This window comes from Sus scrofa, chromosome 3 (genome assembly GCF_054392235.1).
Source record: "Sus scrofa isolate SSC_HxYL_T2T_F1_AM1 chromosome 3, Sscrofa_HxYL_maternal_Yorkshire_Landrace_v2.0, whole genome shotgun sequence".
Classification (NCBI taxonomy): Eukaryota; Metazoa; Chordata; class Mammalia; order Artiodactyla; family Suidae; genus Sus; species Sus scrofa.
This window is the reverse complement of record NC_139385.1, coordinates 96,387,346-96,406,016: the sequence shown is the minus strand read 5'-3', so window position 1 is coordinate 96,406,016 and position 18,671 is coordinate 96,387,346. Positions and strand designations below refer to the sequence as shown.

Here is an 18,671-nt window from a genome sequence, read left to right as displayed (position 1 = left end):
TCAATGAATCAGTTTAATAAACAGGAGAAAGCTTATGTTCCTCGATGATTTTTTATGGATGTGAGACTCAGAATAAAGCGTTCAAGTACAAAAACATATAAAATAGATTTACATATTTAATGTTCACAGCAGTCATGCGATATACTCACTATATATATTATCCTCATTTTGCAGAAGAGAAAGCTGAGGCAGAGAATTAAGCCTAGAAACAGATAGAATATCAAACTGGCTTCTTCAAGTTACAGATAACTTCAGGAGCATGTAAAATTCTGGAAAGTATCTTTATCAAATTTTCCCAGAATTGGAAAAATATCTTCTTGGAAGGCTCTCCTAGTTTGCACACTAAAGCTAGTTAATGTGGCAGTGCTACACACTGCCCTATAAACAGAGCTATGAAATTCTTTACCTTGCTTATGATGGCAACTGCTACACACAAAAAAGTCACATGGGATCAATAAAGCATTACTTTGCCTAAGATGAAATTTTCTTCTTTCTGGTTATTTTTCCCTGGGCCCATCTCTGAGGGATGTAGTATTTATGATAGCTGTAGGTATGGGGGATTTAGAATAAGGTGTTTCACATACTTCTCTGTTATTTAAAGGATGGTGTCAGAGCAAGAGTCTATAATGAAAATTAAAGTGAATGGTTAATTCCATTGGACCTACATGTGTTCATACTCTCCAAATTTCACCATTGCACATTCTTACTAGAAGAAAAACGAGTGCTTTCCTAGAAAATAATGGGGCAGAGGTTAATTTAAAATATAAAGTAGTAATAATACCAAAAGCTGAATAAATTACAGGAGATAAAAACTGGCAAATGTCCATTAAACTTTAGTATCATATCATTAGTAATTCTGAAGACTAAAAATCAGTAAGGAGTTCCTGTCATGGCTTAGCAGGTTAAGAACCTGACTAGTATCCATGAGGATGCAGGTCAATCCCAGGCCTCACTCAGTTGGTTAAGGATCTGGCATTTCCACAAGCTGTGGTATACGTTGCAGATACAACTCATATTTGGCATTGCTGTGGCATCCAACTCCTAGCCTGGGAACTTTCATATCCCAAAGGTGTAGCCCTAGAAAGACAGTAAACAAAATAATTGATTGATTAATTAATTAAAATGAAAATTAGTGAGGACAGGTGTTCTCTGGTGGCTTGGTGGGTTAAGGATCTAGTATTATCACTGCTGTGACTTGGGTCCCCGCTGTGGCAAGGGTTCAATTCCTGGCTCAGGAACTTATGCATGCCACAGGTGTGGCCAAATAAAAAATAAATAAATTAATTAATTAAATCAATGAATACAAAGACAGGAGAAAACAAGATACAAATATGTAAAAATAGATAATATGTTTTTTTAAAATAATGTTTTTAACGATGAGGGGTAAGATAGAGCCCGAGCTATAAAGGGTAATGAGGTCAAGCATAGTATTTTTTGTTTGTTTAATATTAGGAGAGATTTGAGCATGGAAGGCACAGAAGCTGCTGAGTGAAGAGACTGATGGACACAGAGAGTATTGGGGCTGTGATCTATAGCAGAGGCACAAGGTAAGTTTTGGATGAAAGGAAAGGCATTTATTCCAAGCAAATCAAAATGAAGCAAAGATAGACTGATTGGATAGAAAGGTGCAAGAATGTTTGTGAACTGAGAGGACTTAAGGAAGTTTACACCTTTTGGACTCAATAGTCATTGGGCAATAATAGCCAATGACATTAGAGAGTAGGAAGAAGTTGTGGTGGCAGGGCTGAAAGCAGTGGCAGTAATGTAAACTAAAAATTGAAGGGAAAGGTTTTTTTTAATCATTTATTTATATATATATTTTTTTCCAATGTACAGCATGGTGACCCAGTTATAATACATGTACACATTCTTTTTTCTCACATTATGTGTTCCATCATAAGTGACTAGACAGAGTTCCCAGTGCTACACAGCAGGATCCCATTGCTGATCCATCCTGAAGGCAACATTCTGCATTTATTACCACAAGCTCCCAGTCCCTCACACTCCCTCCGCTTCCCCCTTGGCAACCACAAGTCTATTCTCCAAGTCCATGATTTTCTTTTCTGTGGAAAAGTTCATTTGTACATTATATTAGATTCCAAATATAAGTGATATCATATGGTATTTGTCTTTCTCTTTCTGACTTACTTCACTCAGGATGAGAGTCTCTAGTTCTATCCATGTGGCTGCAAATGCATTATTTTGTTCTTTTTTATGGCTGAATAGTATTCCATTGTGTATATATACCACATCTTCCTGATCCAATTATCTATCAGTGGACATTTGGGTTGATTCCATGTCTTGGCTATTGCAAATAGTGCTGCAATGAACATGCAGGTGCATGTGTCTTTTTTAAGAAAAGATTTGTCCGGATATATGCCCAAGAGTGGGACTTCTGGGTCATATGGTAGTTCTATGTATAGTTTTCTAAGGTACCTGCATAATGTTCTCCATAGTGGTTGTACCAGCTTACATTCCCACCAACAGTGCAGGAGGGTTCCCTTTTCTTCACACCCCCTCCAGCATTTGTTATTTGTGGGTTTCTAAGAAAATATGAGTATACACCTAGGGCTGGAGATAATGAATGTGTATGGGCTTAAGGACAAACATTGATCTTTTCCTCTAGGAATTAGCAACATAGGTGTAGGGCCTAGGGGGATGACCAGTTGGATACATGCAAGGTTTTTACTTTTCTGGACCTAAGTGTGTATGTAATTTTTGGTAATTTATGCTAAATTCGATAGGGAAAATGAATGAAGAAAGACATTCAAAATATCCACAGCTTTGATTTTTGCTGAAGGAATCTAGGTCAGAGCCTATGTTGGAGAAGCATCTTGGTCTCACATCTTGCACCTACACTACTGATGAACTAGAATCTGAGTGGTTACTTGCATGGGCACTGCAGTCAGGACATTTTCAAGCCTTGCCTTACACTTTCCAGGTGTGTGATATAGGGTCAGTTTCTAAATTATCCAATTTCCATATCTTTAAAGTGGAAATAAAGTAATTGTACAAACCTCACAAAAATCCATTTAGCTAATACCTAGAATAGTGTCTGCCTGGCCACATTAAGCATAATATAAATGTTGGTACTATATAGACTCTGTAACAGTCTCTTTCTCAAATTCAGTGCAATATACAAATGATGAAAGCAGAGAGTTAAACATATGCAAGGAATAAAGCCAAGAAATAATTATTTTGTTTTTCTATTAATGTTATAAATAATAGATGAAGTGTTAAATCTCTCAATTCCATTAACTACTGAATGAGGATAAGGCTCAGGGTTAATTTCTAAAAAGCAGTTTGCTCCACTAGTGATAGAACCTATTAACTTATTGCCACTTACTTGACTTCTTTACACATGGACAAAATCTTAATTCACTTCTGAACATGGCTGTTCCAATAGCTAAGAAAATAGTTTTATCACAAGCCCACTGAAAGATAACTCGTTGAAATTTCCTGCTAAAATGTGATATTTTAATGACAAAAGGTCTGCACATACTAGGCAGAAAAAGGTAGTTAAATTTGAGGATAATGCTTTTTCTTTCCTAATCAGGGGTAATGAAGTGCTTCATTAAAGATTACTGGCAGATCCTTGTACACATGCTAATAGCACAAGAGAATAAACAATTTCTAAATTCCCAGTATTTCCTTCCATTTTATTTCACCTCTAGTCTTGGAAAAGCACATGGGTCTAATGTGCGTTGAAGAGGCAAACTGGCACAGAAACTGTATTCCAATGATCTGTTCTGAGTAATTGGACCAGCAACGTCAAAATCACTTGTTAGAAATGTAAAATCACAGGCCCCATTTTCAACCTATCAAAACAGTTCTGCAATTTAACAAGATGCCTGGGGATCCACATGTGTGTTAATGTTTGAGAAGCACTGCCTGCTGAAGATGTTCATATTCTCTGGGAAAATGAAGACTGATTTAAGTTCTTAGCATTCTGCCCTTTTCTATTCCTTTGGTACCTGAACAATCAGAAAAACCGTTAAAGCAGATCTGGAAACTTTAAAACAAGTCAGGAAAGCATTCTACCCATCCTTGTCTTCACATCTCCTCTCCTTTCCAATTTCTGAGTGAAAAAGTCTCTCTCTTCATATACCACCATTCCCCCAACCTTTGGTCTTGGTTCTCCTCATAAAGTGATGGATCTTGGTTGAAGAAATAGTATGCTCATGCTGTGGGAACCACTAGAGCTCATCAATTTTGACAACCACAGCTTTTGAAAACAAAATCATAAAATATAGCTGAACATACAGTTAGAAGACAAGAGATAAATTTTCCAATGACAAAAACATTTTTTAAACCTACAAGTTTGTCCAGGGTGATAGATGCTTTATCAATAAAGACAGTTGCTGTGTCGAGTTGTCACACTAACTGGATTTAAGGGAACAAGAAGGGATAGGAAAACAGCCCAAGCATATTTTTTTTTAAAGTTATTAACTAAGTATTACTTGTTTATTTGTTTCACTGGCCTACAAAAATCTTACCATTTAGGAGAGAAGAGGGAATAATGAATTTGGTGCTCTGAACAAGATTTAAGATGTGAATTGAGTCTGAAGCTGCACTAAATCATCTCAATATCTTTTTAAGTAATAAATCAACTCTTTAAAGTCAAGTTTTTGATGAAACTAAAATCTTAACAATTGAATGTGAATGAAAATTTTCTTCATGAAATTTAAGTAGCATATGTTTGAAATAATATTTAAATGATATATTTAAATGATAGTTCCTGAAGACTAGGTTCCTTAAACATAGCAAACTGTGTGTTTCCCATTACTATATACCATATCAATTTCTAGAACCAAATTATATTCTCTGTATTGCTGTGCAGATGAATTGAACATTTTCAGAAAATAAGATTTTTTATTCATTGCCTTGATATTTCTTCTGTGGATTAATTTCCATCTCAAAATTTACTTTGGGAGTTCCCATTGTGGCTCAGTGGTTAATGAGCCCAACTGGTATCCATGAGGATACGGGTTCAATCCCTGGCCTCGCTCAGTGGGTTAAGGATCCAGCATTGCTGTGAGCTATGGTTTAAGTCATAGACACGACTCAGATCCTTCATTGCTGTGTCTTTGGAGTATGCCTGCAGCTGCAGTTCCAATTGGACCTCTTGCCTGGAAACCTCCATATGCTGTGGGTGAAGCCCTAAAAAGGTAAAAGACAAAAAAAAAATTTACTTTGAATTTCAAGGTTAAAAAACAAGTTGAGAAATACAAAAAAATAAGTGTGGATGATGAAAAAAATACCATAATTATTAATAATTTGTAGCAGTTAATTTGCAGTTGTATTATCCTAGCTATTGAGACTCTAAACAATGTTAGATAATCAGATATTCGAGATTCAAGAAATATTTGAGGCTTGAGGTTAAATGTTCACATTAAAAGGGTAATCCAAACACTATGTTTTATGGTGATTGGGAGGAATACTTCTCAAATTTTAGGAAATACAGTGTCCAGGCCACCCCAGGCCAAATGGCTTAGAATCATTTTGGTTGTGTAGCCCATGCATCATATTAAAAACAAATGAACAAACAAAAAACTCTCCAAGTGATGCTACTTGCAGTTAGGGTTGAGCTCTACTTCCATCTACTTGAGCTTACTCACGGACATAGTATTTGTTGTATACAGAATGTAGTCCAAATAATAAATTTATAATAAAGAACATTATACCCATTTATTAAGTATAATGTCATGTCAGGGTATGGATTTCAAGTGGGTAAAAGTCTTCTCAAGAGACTATGACCATAAAAATGTCCAGTTGAGAGAAATACTGGTTTAATATATGATGGATACATCCTGATGAAATATATGGACACATTTCTTTCAGGGGAGATCACAAATGTCCTTGTTTCTCAGTCTTATTAGCGCAACTGATTTTATTGCCTTTTAAAGTTTATATGAGGGAGAAGAGCATTGTAAACATCCTTTTAAGAAAAGCACAACACAACTTTTGGCTTCGATGGCACCATCACAACATAAATATATAAATGAAGTTCAGGATGGGAAAAAGGATTGTTATATTTTGTTTGAAGTAATGGTCATTAACTAAAGTACCATATTAACTCTTTCTTATCACGCTCAGGTAATAAATATTTTCTCAAATTTCATATTGAAGCATTTTTTGAACGATCTGATTTTATTTTTATTTATTTATTTATTTATTTATATATTTTTTTCCACTGTACAGCATGGTGACCCAGTTACACATACATGTATACATTCTTTTTTCTCACATTACGTGTTTCATCATAAGTGACTAGACAGTGTTCCCAGTGCTACACAGCAGGATTCCATTGCTGATCTATATTGAAGCATTTTGTATGGCACTGAACTGAGCTATTATCTATCTTTATGGCTTAGTGATTTTCCTAAGTTCTTGAGAAGGCACAATAAAAATGTAGGCACTTGGCCTATTAATTTAACCAATTTCCTTTAAACATACTTTCTCTGAGAGGTAGGTTTTATTGATATTCATGGAAAGGAAATATTAGGAAGTACACATATTTGTAAATAAATATAGACCCCAAATGAGTAAAACAGTATATTTTTATATTTAAGAACTTTGAGGATTTAGGAAGGCAAGCAAAAGTCCCACTGGAACAAGTTTCCTAACACTATAGATGTTATGTTCTACTCCAACCAAGTAACATGCATAATAATAAGGAATACAAGGATTATTATTACTGGTAAATAGGTTACTGTAGAATTAATATCTCTAGTTTAATTTAAAATATATAGGAAAACAAAGTTATTTTTTGGCCACACCCACAGCATGCAGAAGTTCCCAGGTCAGGGATTAAACCCAAGCCACAGCAGTGACAATGCCAAATCTTTAGCCATGAGGCCGCCAGAGAACTCCAGAAAGCATATTTTTTAAAAATGAATAAAGGGAAATGACTAAGATACATTCATATAAAAAGGCATGTGTATATGTGTGTGTATATATATGTGTGTATATATATATATATATTCTAAATCATGTTTGCTTGTAGGGATTCCACAATTACAGATAGAGATAAGAGGGAGAGGCTGGTGACCCTGAGGAACAAAGAAGAAGGCATGATGTCTGGACCAGTCTCTAATGGGCAGGAAGTGAAGTTGGAAGGCATACAGAGCTGAGGCAGTAGGTTTAAAAGAGAGTAGAGGGAGTTCCCATTGTGGCTCAGCTGATTAAGAATCTGACTAGTATCCATGAGGATGGTGGTTTGACCCCTGGCCTCACTCAGGGGGTTAAGGATCCGGTGTTGCCATGAGCCATGGTGTAGGTCACAGATGTGGCTTGGCTCCTGCTTTGTTGTGGCTGTGGCATAGGCTGGAAGTACAGCTCCCAATCAACTCCCTAGCCAGGGAACTGCCATATGCCATGGGTGAGACCGTAAAAAGACAAAAAATAAATAAATAGCAAAAAAAGAGAGAGCATGTGGAGATCAAGAGAAGGAAAATATGCAGCAAGACACTGAGGTTGTGACCCCTCATCTATGGGCTAAAGTCTTAGAGTGGGGGTTAGGAGCATGTCAGGTAGTTTGAAGGCAAGTGTTTCCTCCACTTATTTGTATTACACTAGTGTGGTTTCAAGCATCTATGCTGGCTGCAATCTGTGGACCTGAGAGGGCAGCTCTAAAGTTTTCTCCTCTCAACAGGTATCCAGGATTACTGTGTACACTCTGAAGAGCTTAAAGAGGCATCTGATGTTGCTGAGTAACTAGATAGCAAAAGAGCAAAGGGTGTCACTGTGGCTCAAAAGAAGGAATCCTGTAAAGCTCAGCTCTACTGGGCAGTACTTTTGGGTTTAAAGTGAAGACATGCACAGCCAATGTTCAGAGAAGTGATTCCAAGAGCTGATGGAACTTGGATATCTTATGTAACAACGCATCAGTTAAACAGTTAAAACTTTAATTGGTAATGAACAGGAGAGTTAAACTAGTAGATGGAAATGTAATACCAGGTAGAATATAGCAGGCGTTTGAAAAATATGGGAGAGATGGTATTCATAAGGAGACTGGAGTTGGATGACTTACTGGGGGTTATGATGCTCTAAAGAAAGAAAGTGAAAGTCTAGGGATTATTAAATTGTCAATTAGAAGCTAATTATGAAAGATAGAGGGGCCCCTTGGGACCATACAATAGCCCTCATTCCCATATACTAAGCACAGGGAAAGCTCAGGACCAAATGGGAAAAATGTACCCCAGTTCCAGGGAAGGTTAACCACTTAATCCAGATAAAAGGAAAATGCAAGTTTAGAACTCTTATTAAGGAAAAATGGGATCCTGAGATATGAGATCATCTGGGTTCATGCCCTTAAAAATCTTGATTTCCCAGATTCCTTTGAGCTCTTTGGATCCCTAGAACTCACTCTCTGCTCTCTGTTAGAAGTCAGTGTTCTCATCTGTCTTGGAGAAAGCCTCTGTCTTGCAAGACATCATGTGCCATCCTCAGGATCTAAACCCCCATCTCCTCTCAGGAAATAGGTCAATAACCAGAGTTATTTTACACTGTAAATTGGCCATGGAAATGTAAGGATTGCAAAGGGAAAAAGGGACTGTATATATCCTCCAAAACTTCAGGACCAATCCAACCAGTCTTGTATAGGAACTAGATAAATATCACAGAACTAAATTCAAAAAGAATGCACATTTATATAAGGGAGAGTTTGCTGATACAGAGGAATTGTTTTTGGAAAATATTCCAGAAAAAAAAAAAAAAAACATTCTCAGAAAGACAGAGGGAAATGCTGCTAGTATTTTCTGGGATACCTCTTAGAAGCTTGAAGAAATGGCCCAGAATAAGTTGAAAATGATGGTCAAACAGGAAATGGTTCAGAGAAACAGGCATGTCAAAGTGGATACATGATGTAAGGCTGGAAAAACTACCATAAGAATATGTTCTGCAAAAGGGCCAGGAAGATACTTTCATTTAGTAAAGTAATAAATAGTAGACTCGAGAGAGTGCCGTTACTGTTAGAGCCTACAGTCTAACTGTAAGCTACAATTCTTGGGAAGAAGATGTCGGGGACTGGTCTCATTTATAAGAATGGGGATGGTAATTTCCCCATATAATGGGGTCCAGGTGCTTTTAACAGTTTAAAGTAAAAAAAAAGGCTCCCTGGTTCTCATGGGCAACAAGGTTGGGATTACAACAGAGAAGCATGGCAAGCAGAGAACAATAGACATGGCTAATCTAACACAGTTTGGGGTGCAATATAAATGTGCATCCAACAAGGATATTGTTCAAACTCTCTAACAACAACAACAAAATAAATCAAGGAAGGATTATAAGGGAATGTGACTTAGCATAGCCATCTTAAAAAAAATCTCAATTTCCCATTCAGTATCCAGATGTGAACCAGTTTTCCAGCTCTGAACCCACTGGATGAAGAACAGGCTTGATCCCCGAGAGGAAGTCTCCTGTGGCACCCCAACTATAATGATTATCTCGTCTTTTCCCAAAGAGACCTGCAGCCATTTGCTTGAATAACCATACACTTGGGAAAAGGGAATAACTGAACATTCTGAGGATTGTTGCACACAAAAGCTATATAGGCACTGATACTCAGGACTGCAAATCATCTTAATAGTCTCCCTATGAGGGTAGGAACACAAAGATTCCAGGTAACAAATGAAGGCCTGGTATAAATTCAGATAAAAATATGTCTACTGGCTTCTCGACTCATCTGTGGTATTTTCCCCAATTGCCAAATGTACAATTTTATGAAATATTCTTGACAATTAGCACAACTAATTGTGCTATAAGATAAAATTTATTTATCCTATAAAATAAAATCTCTTATGCTGGAAACAGCAAAATGTAAGCCTCTGACACATGCCCTCACAACCAACTTGGACAAGATAGTTATAGTATTCCAGGTAAAAAAAGGCAGAGAGTGATGTCACCTTAAAGTTTCAAAGGAGGCAGATGTGCCATCTCAATTTCATTCACTAGGCTGGCCAAAAAGAAATAAAAGAAAAAAAAAAAAGAAAAAAATGAAAGAAGATACAGAGCCTGGAAAATAGACTACTACAAACTCAACCAAGAAATAGCCCCAATTAAAGCTATTATGGATATGCTATCTTGACTAGAGAACACTGATATCATCTCATGTAGATGGTATGCAGCCACTTATTCCCCAAATAAGGTCTTTTCTATCCCTATCATAAAGAACTAAATACTCAGATAATGAACAGTTAATGCTCATTTGGAATGGACAATAGTATTCATTTTTAGTTTTGCAGCAAAGCTTTGCTGACTTTCTGACCCTTAGTTATAATATGATCTGAATAAACCCAGATCTTGTATGAATCCTATAGAACATCAGAGCAGTTAACTGTGGTGATGATATCCTGCTGATAATGGCAGGAAATTGCAAGAACAACAGAAGGCTTCATAAGACATGCATGACCTAGGAAATGGAAGATAAGTCTTAGGATGATTCATAGGTTTGCTATCAGTGAATTTGTAGGGGACTGATGTTCTGAAGCATGTTGAAATATTGTTTCTTAAGTATAGGACAGATCATTTCATCAAACATCCCAACACAAAGAAGGAAGTTCAATCTCTGATAGGTTGATAGTCTTACTTGGGTTGTGGAAGCAGCATATTCTACACTTGTTAGAATATTTCATAGATAAAAAATAGATATCTGGTAACATAAAAAGCTGGAAACTTTGAATGGGACACAGAGGATACAGTGGATTCTAAGGATAAGTAGCATCTGTGGTAGATAAAGCTATCATGTGGGGTTTATGGCAATCCCCAGTATGAGAATAACAATCTAGAAAAAGGATTCTAGAGAAAGACCATGCCACCTCCATAAGACTTTTAATCAAACTTTTAATTTATATTAATGTTAATGTAAATCATTTACATTATATATTTTAGTATAAATACATATCTGCATATATATAGTTATTAACATATTTATACCAATTTCATATCTATAAAAGTGTAAAAATCCTGATTCAAGTCCGAAACCTGTCTAGTTTACAATTTACCACACTTGAACACATTTTAGAGGTCTCCAGAAGCAATTAGTTCAAAGTGCTCACTCACATAGACACATGGTTTATTAGAAAACCCAAAGTATGGGTACATGAAGACCATGTGCATAAGATAATCAGATGAATATATTAATGATGGTTGCCCAACCAGCTCCTAAATACCTAGATACGGTGGTTCTAGAAGCAACATATGTATCATTCCCTATGCAACATGCAACAGCCTCACCACATGTACCAGTAGCTTGGCTAGTAGACCTTGTTATTCTCTCTTATCTGGGCTTTTCTCCTTTGTGTATTTTTCTACTTGTCTCTTGACACAAAAATAATCTATTCTTCATTCCCTCCATGGTCCTTCCTGTGCTGGATCTGGTACTCATGTCATTACCACTTGAGAAATAGCTTCCCTTTTATTTTAAGTCAAAAAAGGAACATTCCCTACAAACACAGTTTCTGAAACTTGCTGCATGCAGGATGAAGAGAGATATTTGCTTTCCATCCTGAGGAAGCTCTCTCACCCTGTGATCTTTCACAGTGAGTTAAACAACTCCTAATACAGCAAAGAAAATGAATAAAAAGCACAAGAAATGGGAATAGTCAGCTTCACACTTCTTCCAAATAGTTGTTTGCATTAAACAGATATATATACATCATTCCAGAGATTCTACTCTTAAAAGTATAATTCTTATTCCCTACACAAAATATTTTTCCATACCATATTACAATAGAATTATTTGAGAAATAGATACTTGGGCAGTGAAAATAGTCCAAGATAGTTTTCCTGATATCTCTGGAGAATCTCTGTTCCTCCAAAGCAAATATTGTTTGCTAGGTATTTTACTCATCAGAATGCCTCTTAATATCTTTTTTGTTTCTTTTTTTAACCCAAGCAAATATATTTTTATGGATGAGTAATTTTCATCATATTTAAAATCTTTCACATCTTGTCTTTTGTAAAAAATTCTGCAACATGCATAGAGGTGCATATATCTTTCTGAATTAATTATTTTTGTTGTTTGCTTTCGAAAAAAATCCAGGAGTATAATTGCTGAATCACATGGTAGTTCTATTTTTAAAATTTTGAGGAACCTCTACTGTTTACCAGGCTGACCAGTTAAATTCCTACCAATAATGCATGAAGGTTTCATTTCTCCACATTCTCACAAATACTTGTTATTTGTCATTTTTTGATGATAACCATTCTGATATGTGTGAGATAATATCTCATCATGATTTTGATCTCAATTTCCCTGATGATTAGTGATGTTGAGCATCTTTTCATGCCTGTTGACCATAAGTATATCCTCTTTGGAAAAAATGTTAACTCAGGTCCTCTGCCCATTTTTCAATCGAGTGTTTTTTGTTTTTTGTTTTTTTTTTTGATGTTGAATTGTATGAGTTCTCTGTATATTTTGCATATTAGCCCCTTATCAGATATATCATTTGCAAATATCTTCTTCCATTCAGTAGACAGTCTTTATTTTGTTGTTAAAGTTATTTACTGTGCAAAAGTAAGTAAAATTACTTCAGTTGGTGTATTTCTATCTGTTTATTATCGCTTTTGTTTCCCTTGCCTGTGGAGACATATCCAAAGGAATATTGCCAAGACCGGTGTTAAAGATTATACTGTCTATGTTTGCTTCTAGCATTTTTTATGGTTTCAGGTCTAATATTTTAGTCTTTAATCCATTTTGAGTTTATTTTTGTATATGGTACAATAAAGTAGTCCATTTTGATTCTCTTGCATGCAGCTGTCCAGTTTTCTCAACATCACTGAAGAGGCTGCTTTTTCCCCATTGTATAAATTCTTGCCTGCTTTGTCATAAATAAATTGACCATTTCTGGGCTCTCTCTCTTCTGTTCCTCTGATCTATGTGTCCGTTTTTTTGCCAGTAGTATACTGTTTTGATTGCTGTAGCTCTTTAGTATGATCTGAAGTCAGGGAGCATGATACCATAAGCTTTGTTTTTCTTGCTCAAGATTTTTTGACTACTCATAATCTTTGGTATTGCCAAAGAAATATTAGAATTATTTGTTCTATTTCTGTGAAAAAATGTAATTTATATTTTGATAGAAATGGCACTTAATCTGTAGATTGCCTTGGATAACATGGTAATTTTAACAATATTCATTATTCTAATCCATTAGCTTTGTTAGTACAACCTTCAATTTCTTTTATCAGTGTCTTACAGTTTTCTGAGTACAGGTCTTTAACCCTAGGTATATTGGTTTTTTTTGATACAATTACAAATGGGTTTGTTTTCTTTATTTCTTTCTGATAAAAATCCAATAAACTTTCAGCATATTAATTTTGTATCTTGCAAATTTACTGAATTCATCAATGAGTTCTAATAGTTTCTTAGTAGAGTCTTTAGGATTTTCTATGTACAGTATCATGTCATCTGCAAACACTGAAATTTTTAAGTCTTTCTTTCCAATTTGTATTTCTTTCATTTATTTTACTTGTCTGATTGCTACGGCTAGGACTTCTGATACTGTGTTGAATAAAAATGTCAAGAGTGAGCATACTTGTGTAACTTAGAGAAAATGCTTTCAAGTTTTCAACATTGAGTGTGATGTCACTTGTGTGCCTGTCATACATGACCTTTGTTATGTTAAAGTATGTTCCCTTTATACTCCTTTTTTGAGTTTTTGGTTATAAATGGGGTTGAATTCCGTCAAAGCTTTTTCTGTATCTGTTGAGATGATCATATGATTTTATTTTTAATTTGTTAATGTGGTGTATCACATTGATTGATTCATGAATACTGACCATCCTTACATCTTTGGAATATATCTGACTCACTCATGGTGTATGATGCTTATAATGTATTAGTTGAATTTGGTTTACTCATTTTTTGAGAATTTTTGCCTCTATATTCATCAATGATGCTGATCTGTAATTTTCTTTTTTGTGGTACCTGTGTCTGGGTTTTGCTATTAAGGTGATCCTGGCTCCATAGAATGAATTTTTCTCTGCAAGTTTTTGGAATAATTTGAGAAAAAGAGGTGCTAACTCTTCATTTTAGGATCAGGAGAATTAACCTGTAAAGCTATCTAGTCCTGGGCTTTTGTTTGTTGGGAGTTTTAAAAATTACTGATTCAATTTCATTACTGGTAATTGATTTCTTCATATTTTCTGTTTCATCCTGGTTAATTCTTGTTATCCACATACATATAATTTTAAAATTTTCACAGTAATCACTTTGGATTTATGGAGAACAGAAATAAACAGGAAATTACTTCAGCTTACCCTATTAATAGAAAATACCAGTACCTGGAAGAAGAGAATTAGAATGACTTGAAAGAGAACCAGTGATACAAAGGACCCAAAGCAGCAATGTCTGCTCATCTTGATTCTTATCTTACCATGAAGCATGATCATTTAGGTATGCACCCTTTTAAGCAGTCAGCAGCATCAGCTTTATTTCACTACTTAAAACGATTTATACAAATTTAGTTGCTTAAAACGACACAAATTTACAGTTGTTCAGTTTTGTAGTCTAGAAGTCTAAAAAGAGTCAGCAGAACTCTATTCTTTCTGAGAGCTCTACAGGAGAATTCACTTCCTTGTCTTATATATTCCAGAGGCTAACTGTATTCCTTGGCTCATGGCTCTGCATTACTCCAACTTCTGTTTCCATGGTCACATATCTGACTCTGACACTTCTCCCATTTTTCCCATAGGTCACAGAAAGATAATTTATTCTAAAAGATGGCAGAAATAAGAAATTCACCTTGAAAATGTGTACTGGTATAAATCTGGTGAGACAGATTTTCCCTCTGAACATGTTTTCCCACTGACTGTTTCACCGAAATCTTATTGTCTTGTTAACAGTTTTTAAATACTTCACCAATTCCCATGTTCCGAGCAGGTAGAGGCCATATTCAAACCTTCAGCTTCCAAGAAGAAAGCAACATGTTTTTCAGAAAAACAGCATTTTGTATCTCAGAAGACAACATAAATGTGTTATGGAAATAGCACAGTTTAAGTTAAATAGGCACAACAGTCATCAAAGTATACAAAATTTGACAGGAAAAAAAAAGTAGAAACATTGTAGAATAAGATATTCAAATGTCATGTGAATATTTAATGTATCTGATGGCCAGAATAGGTGAGTCAAGGAAGGCATTGGGTATAGAGGTGACTTTTGAATCTAGAGGAATTCTTTTGTGACTTAATGACTGGTGTGCTGGTCTTCTTCCTCAAGGCCAATGATGCTTGAGGTAACAGATAGTTTCCTTTATCAGCTGTGGTCCAAAGAGAGGGTTGAGTTGGGTCAGAATTGCAATCAGTCAAAAGAGATAGAGGCAAACTGAACATGTAATCAACATGGTGATGATAGAGGTTAGGACCCTTAGGGATGACCCAGGAAGCCTATGAAGACCCAGAACACATTTCTCATCATGAGAGGCACTGTGAGGCCAGTATCTGCCATGGATACCATCCCCTGCCCCTCATGTCACTTTGGTCCAGCATTCCTCCATTTTTCAAGGACCCTTGGATTCTATTGGTCTCTTTTAAATAATCCATGATAATCTTGCCATCTCAAAACCCTTACCTTTACTACATATGTAAAGTCCCTTTTGTCATATCAAGTTACACATTCATAAACTCTGGAGATAGGTTTGTGAAAATATTTGGAGGCTGTTATTCTGCCTATGTTCCTACTCCCATCCACCATTAAATATCTCAAAATGAGTAGTGTTTGACCTGGTCACAGTGAGAAATATCTGGCAAGTTTTAACACCAATTCTGGATTCCATATCCACAGGGTCTCATTTATTTGGTTTAGAGTTGAGGTCCAGAGCCCTATATTTTTTTAAAGATTCTTAATTGTGCTCTATGTTAAGAACTGTGTCCATTAAACAGTATTGAATTATTCTTAAATTCTCTGCTCTGGTTTTAATTCCCAAGAAGAAAAAAATTCAAATATAATTAATTTTTCCTTAATTACTCATTTATTCTAACCATTCTCATAAAAGTTAATCCCCCTTCAGTGTGCCAAAATAAATTCAACATTTCTACGTGTTTTTGGTTATAAATATTAATTTTTACAACACTAACTGATTTGTAGAATCTTTCAAAAGTATCATTTTTCTTTTCTGAATTTCTACTTATTATTTATACCTATTAATTCCACTTTCCTAATTCAAAGGAAGTTGCTTAAATTGCTTCTTTGACACCTTATAAAGATGACATACCTTGGGTTGTTTTTCTGTTCTTTTTGAATAGAGTTGTCTGCAATCCCGGGTGTGATATTTGTTGTGACTGTACATGACTCACTTTCTTAAATATAAACATCTATGAATATTTGGGAGGAATATTAATGATAATAATAAATGTAATAAAGTATTATTCAAATTAAAATTATTTAGAGTAAATAAACATTGCATCAAGAACAAAATAATGATATTGAATGCATTTTTTTTCAAACTCAGTGTTCATGATTACTACTATTGGGTCTATATAGAAACCTTTTGAAGAAAAAATGAGATTTGGAAAGGTAACTACTTTTCCTAGATTATAGGATAACAGGCATAGAAATCAGAGTGTTTAGAGAGACCATGCAGAAGAGCAGAGAGGAAATTTGGTAAAATGAAGAAATATAGAACATTAATCATTTCTTTTTGGGCAGAGACTCAGTGGGGGTTTTCTGGAAAGTGCTCTAAGCCCTTAGGCACATATCTGACTGTTTTTCCCACAGCCAATTCCTCATCTTTTTTTCCCTTCTCCTGTTTCACTTTTCCCTTCTCTCAGCTGAACATACCTCTATTTTTCCCTTCAAAATTTTCTTAAAAGACTTGAAAGTCATTTGTTTGTAGGCAATTTCTGCTTTCATCCCTGCAACCAACATGTTCTTGGGGAATATAACAAACGTAACAAAATGATGGCTACATTCTTAGGAAAGTCAGAGAAAAATGTACAGAAATTAAAGTCTCAATAAACTTTACGCCCACATATTATAGAAAACACTTCTTAATAATACTCTCAGGTAAATGTCTGTATGAAATACAAACTGCTTGGTCCCCGAACATTTAGTGACTGTAAATATAAATGAACCCATTTGTGGGAAAGCTTGCTTCATGACCTGGGGTCACCTTTCTGAGGCTCAGATTTTTTATTTATAAAATAAGAGTGTTAGACCAGGTGATCTCTAAGGACACTTCCAAGCCCCAAATCTGCCTGAATGTTATTGAAACTATGTGAAGAAAAATAGCTCAGTGGAATAGCAACTTATAAACAATTTAACTTATTCCAGTCAGAGACTCTTCATCTTCAGCAGGTTTTATGTCATGAGGGGAACAGATGCCGTTTGACTTTGTAATTCGAATGTAATTGATTTACAGGCTTACAGTGCCCTGCAGTGCAGTGGCTTCTCCGAGTAGGAGAGAATTGCTACTTTAGAAGATGTTTAAATTCTCTGATATGAAATTATGGTTATGTTTCATGCTGCAGTTGTAACAGCCTTTCTGATTCTCCTAAAGACTTGCCCTTGGCCACCTTTTCCTCTGTTCACTCTTTCTTATCAAGCACTTTCCTGGAATCCTCCATCACCTCCTTTTAGAAAATTCTGATGCATATCTTTCCACACTTTTCTGAATTCATTCTGCACTTCCACATCTCCACTTTTTTAATTCATAAGGCTAAAAATCAAAATACCAAAAACAGATGCACTAATCTCTCTTTATTTCACTATGCCATTTTTTCTGTAGTTACACCTGCATCTTCTTAGTCACTTAGGCTGGAAAACTGCTGTCATGTCAGAATTATGCCTCTCTGTGAGTGATAAGGCTCTGTAATAGAACAATTGCTAAGAGTAGCAGCTCTGTAGGGAGACAGCTTGAGTTCAAATTTCTGCCCTAGCTCCCCAAATATGTGGTCTTGGGCTTCATCTACCTATTCAAAATGGATCCATAGCTCTTCTCTATGCTTGACATGAAGAAAAGATTAAATAATGTATGTGGCATTCTTGGCACAGGGTAATCACCTAATAAATGAGAATGATTATACTAGTTAAGTTCCAAACTCTCAATATTTTCTAAAAACTCCATTCTCTAGTTTTGGAAGTCCTAGCCATGGAAATCAGAGAAGAAATAGAAATAAAATGAATCCTTACAGGAGAAATTGACAGAACATCATAGATCAACTATAGTAAAATTAAAAATAAATAAATAAAATGAATCCAAATTGGAAAATAAGTAAGACTATCACTGTTTACAGATGACATGATGCTATATCTAGAAAATCTTAAAGACACTACCAGAAAACATTTAGACCTCGTCCATGAATTTGGTAAAGTTGAAGGATACAATATTAATACACACAAATCAATTGCATTTCAGAAAGAGATGTTAGGGAAACCATCACATTTATCATAGCATCAAAAAGAACAAAATACCTAGGAATAAACCTACCTAAAGAGACAAAAGATCCGTACTCTGAAAACTATAAGATGCTGATAAAAGAAATCAAAGATGACACAAATAGATGAAAGATACAGAATGACCTTGGACTGAAAGAATCAATATTGTCAAAATGACTATACTACCCAAGGCAATCTACAGATTCAATACAATTCCTATCAAATTACCAAAGACAGAACTACAACAAAATATTTTAAAATTTGCATAGAAACACAAAAGACCCCGAATAGTAAAAGA

At 35.4% G+C, this 18,671-nt stretch overlaps 1 pseudogene across 1 annotated transcript in view; it reads right to left on the bottom strand.

Annotated features, from left to right (window-relative positions):
* Positions 1-18,671, bottom strand: part of LOC110260097 (V-type proton ATPase subunit e 1 pseudogene) — a 561,141-nt pseudogene that overhangs the window by 22,276 nt on the left and 520,194 nt on the right. Inside the window, exon 5 of the transcript XR_014841898.1 lies at positions 1-18,671. This exon is cut by the window's left edge and continues 22,276 nt beyond it; it is cut by the window's right edge and continues 47,752 nt beyond it. The product of XR_014841898.1 is annotated as a V-type proton ATPase subunit e 1 pseudogene (transcript).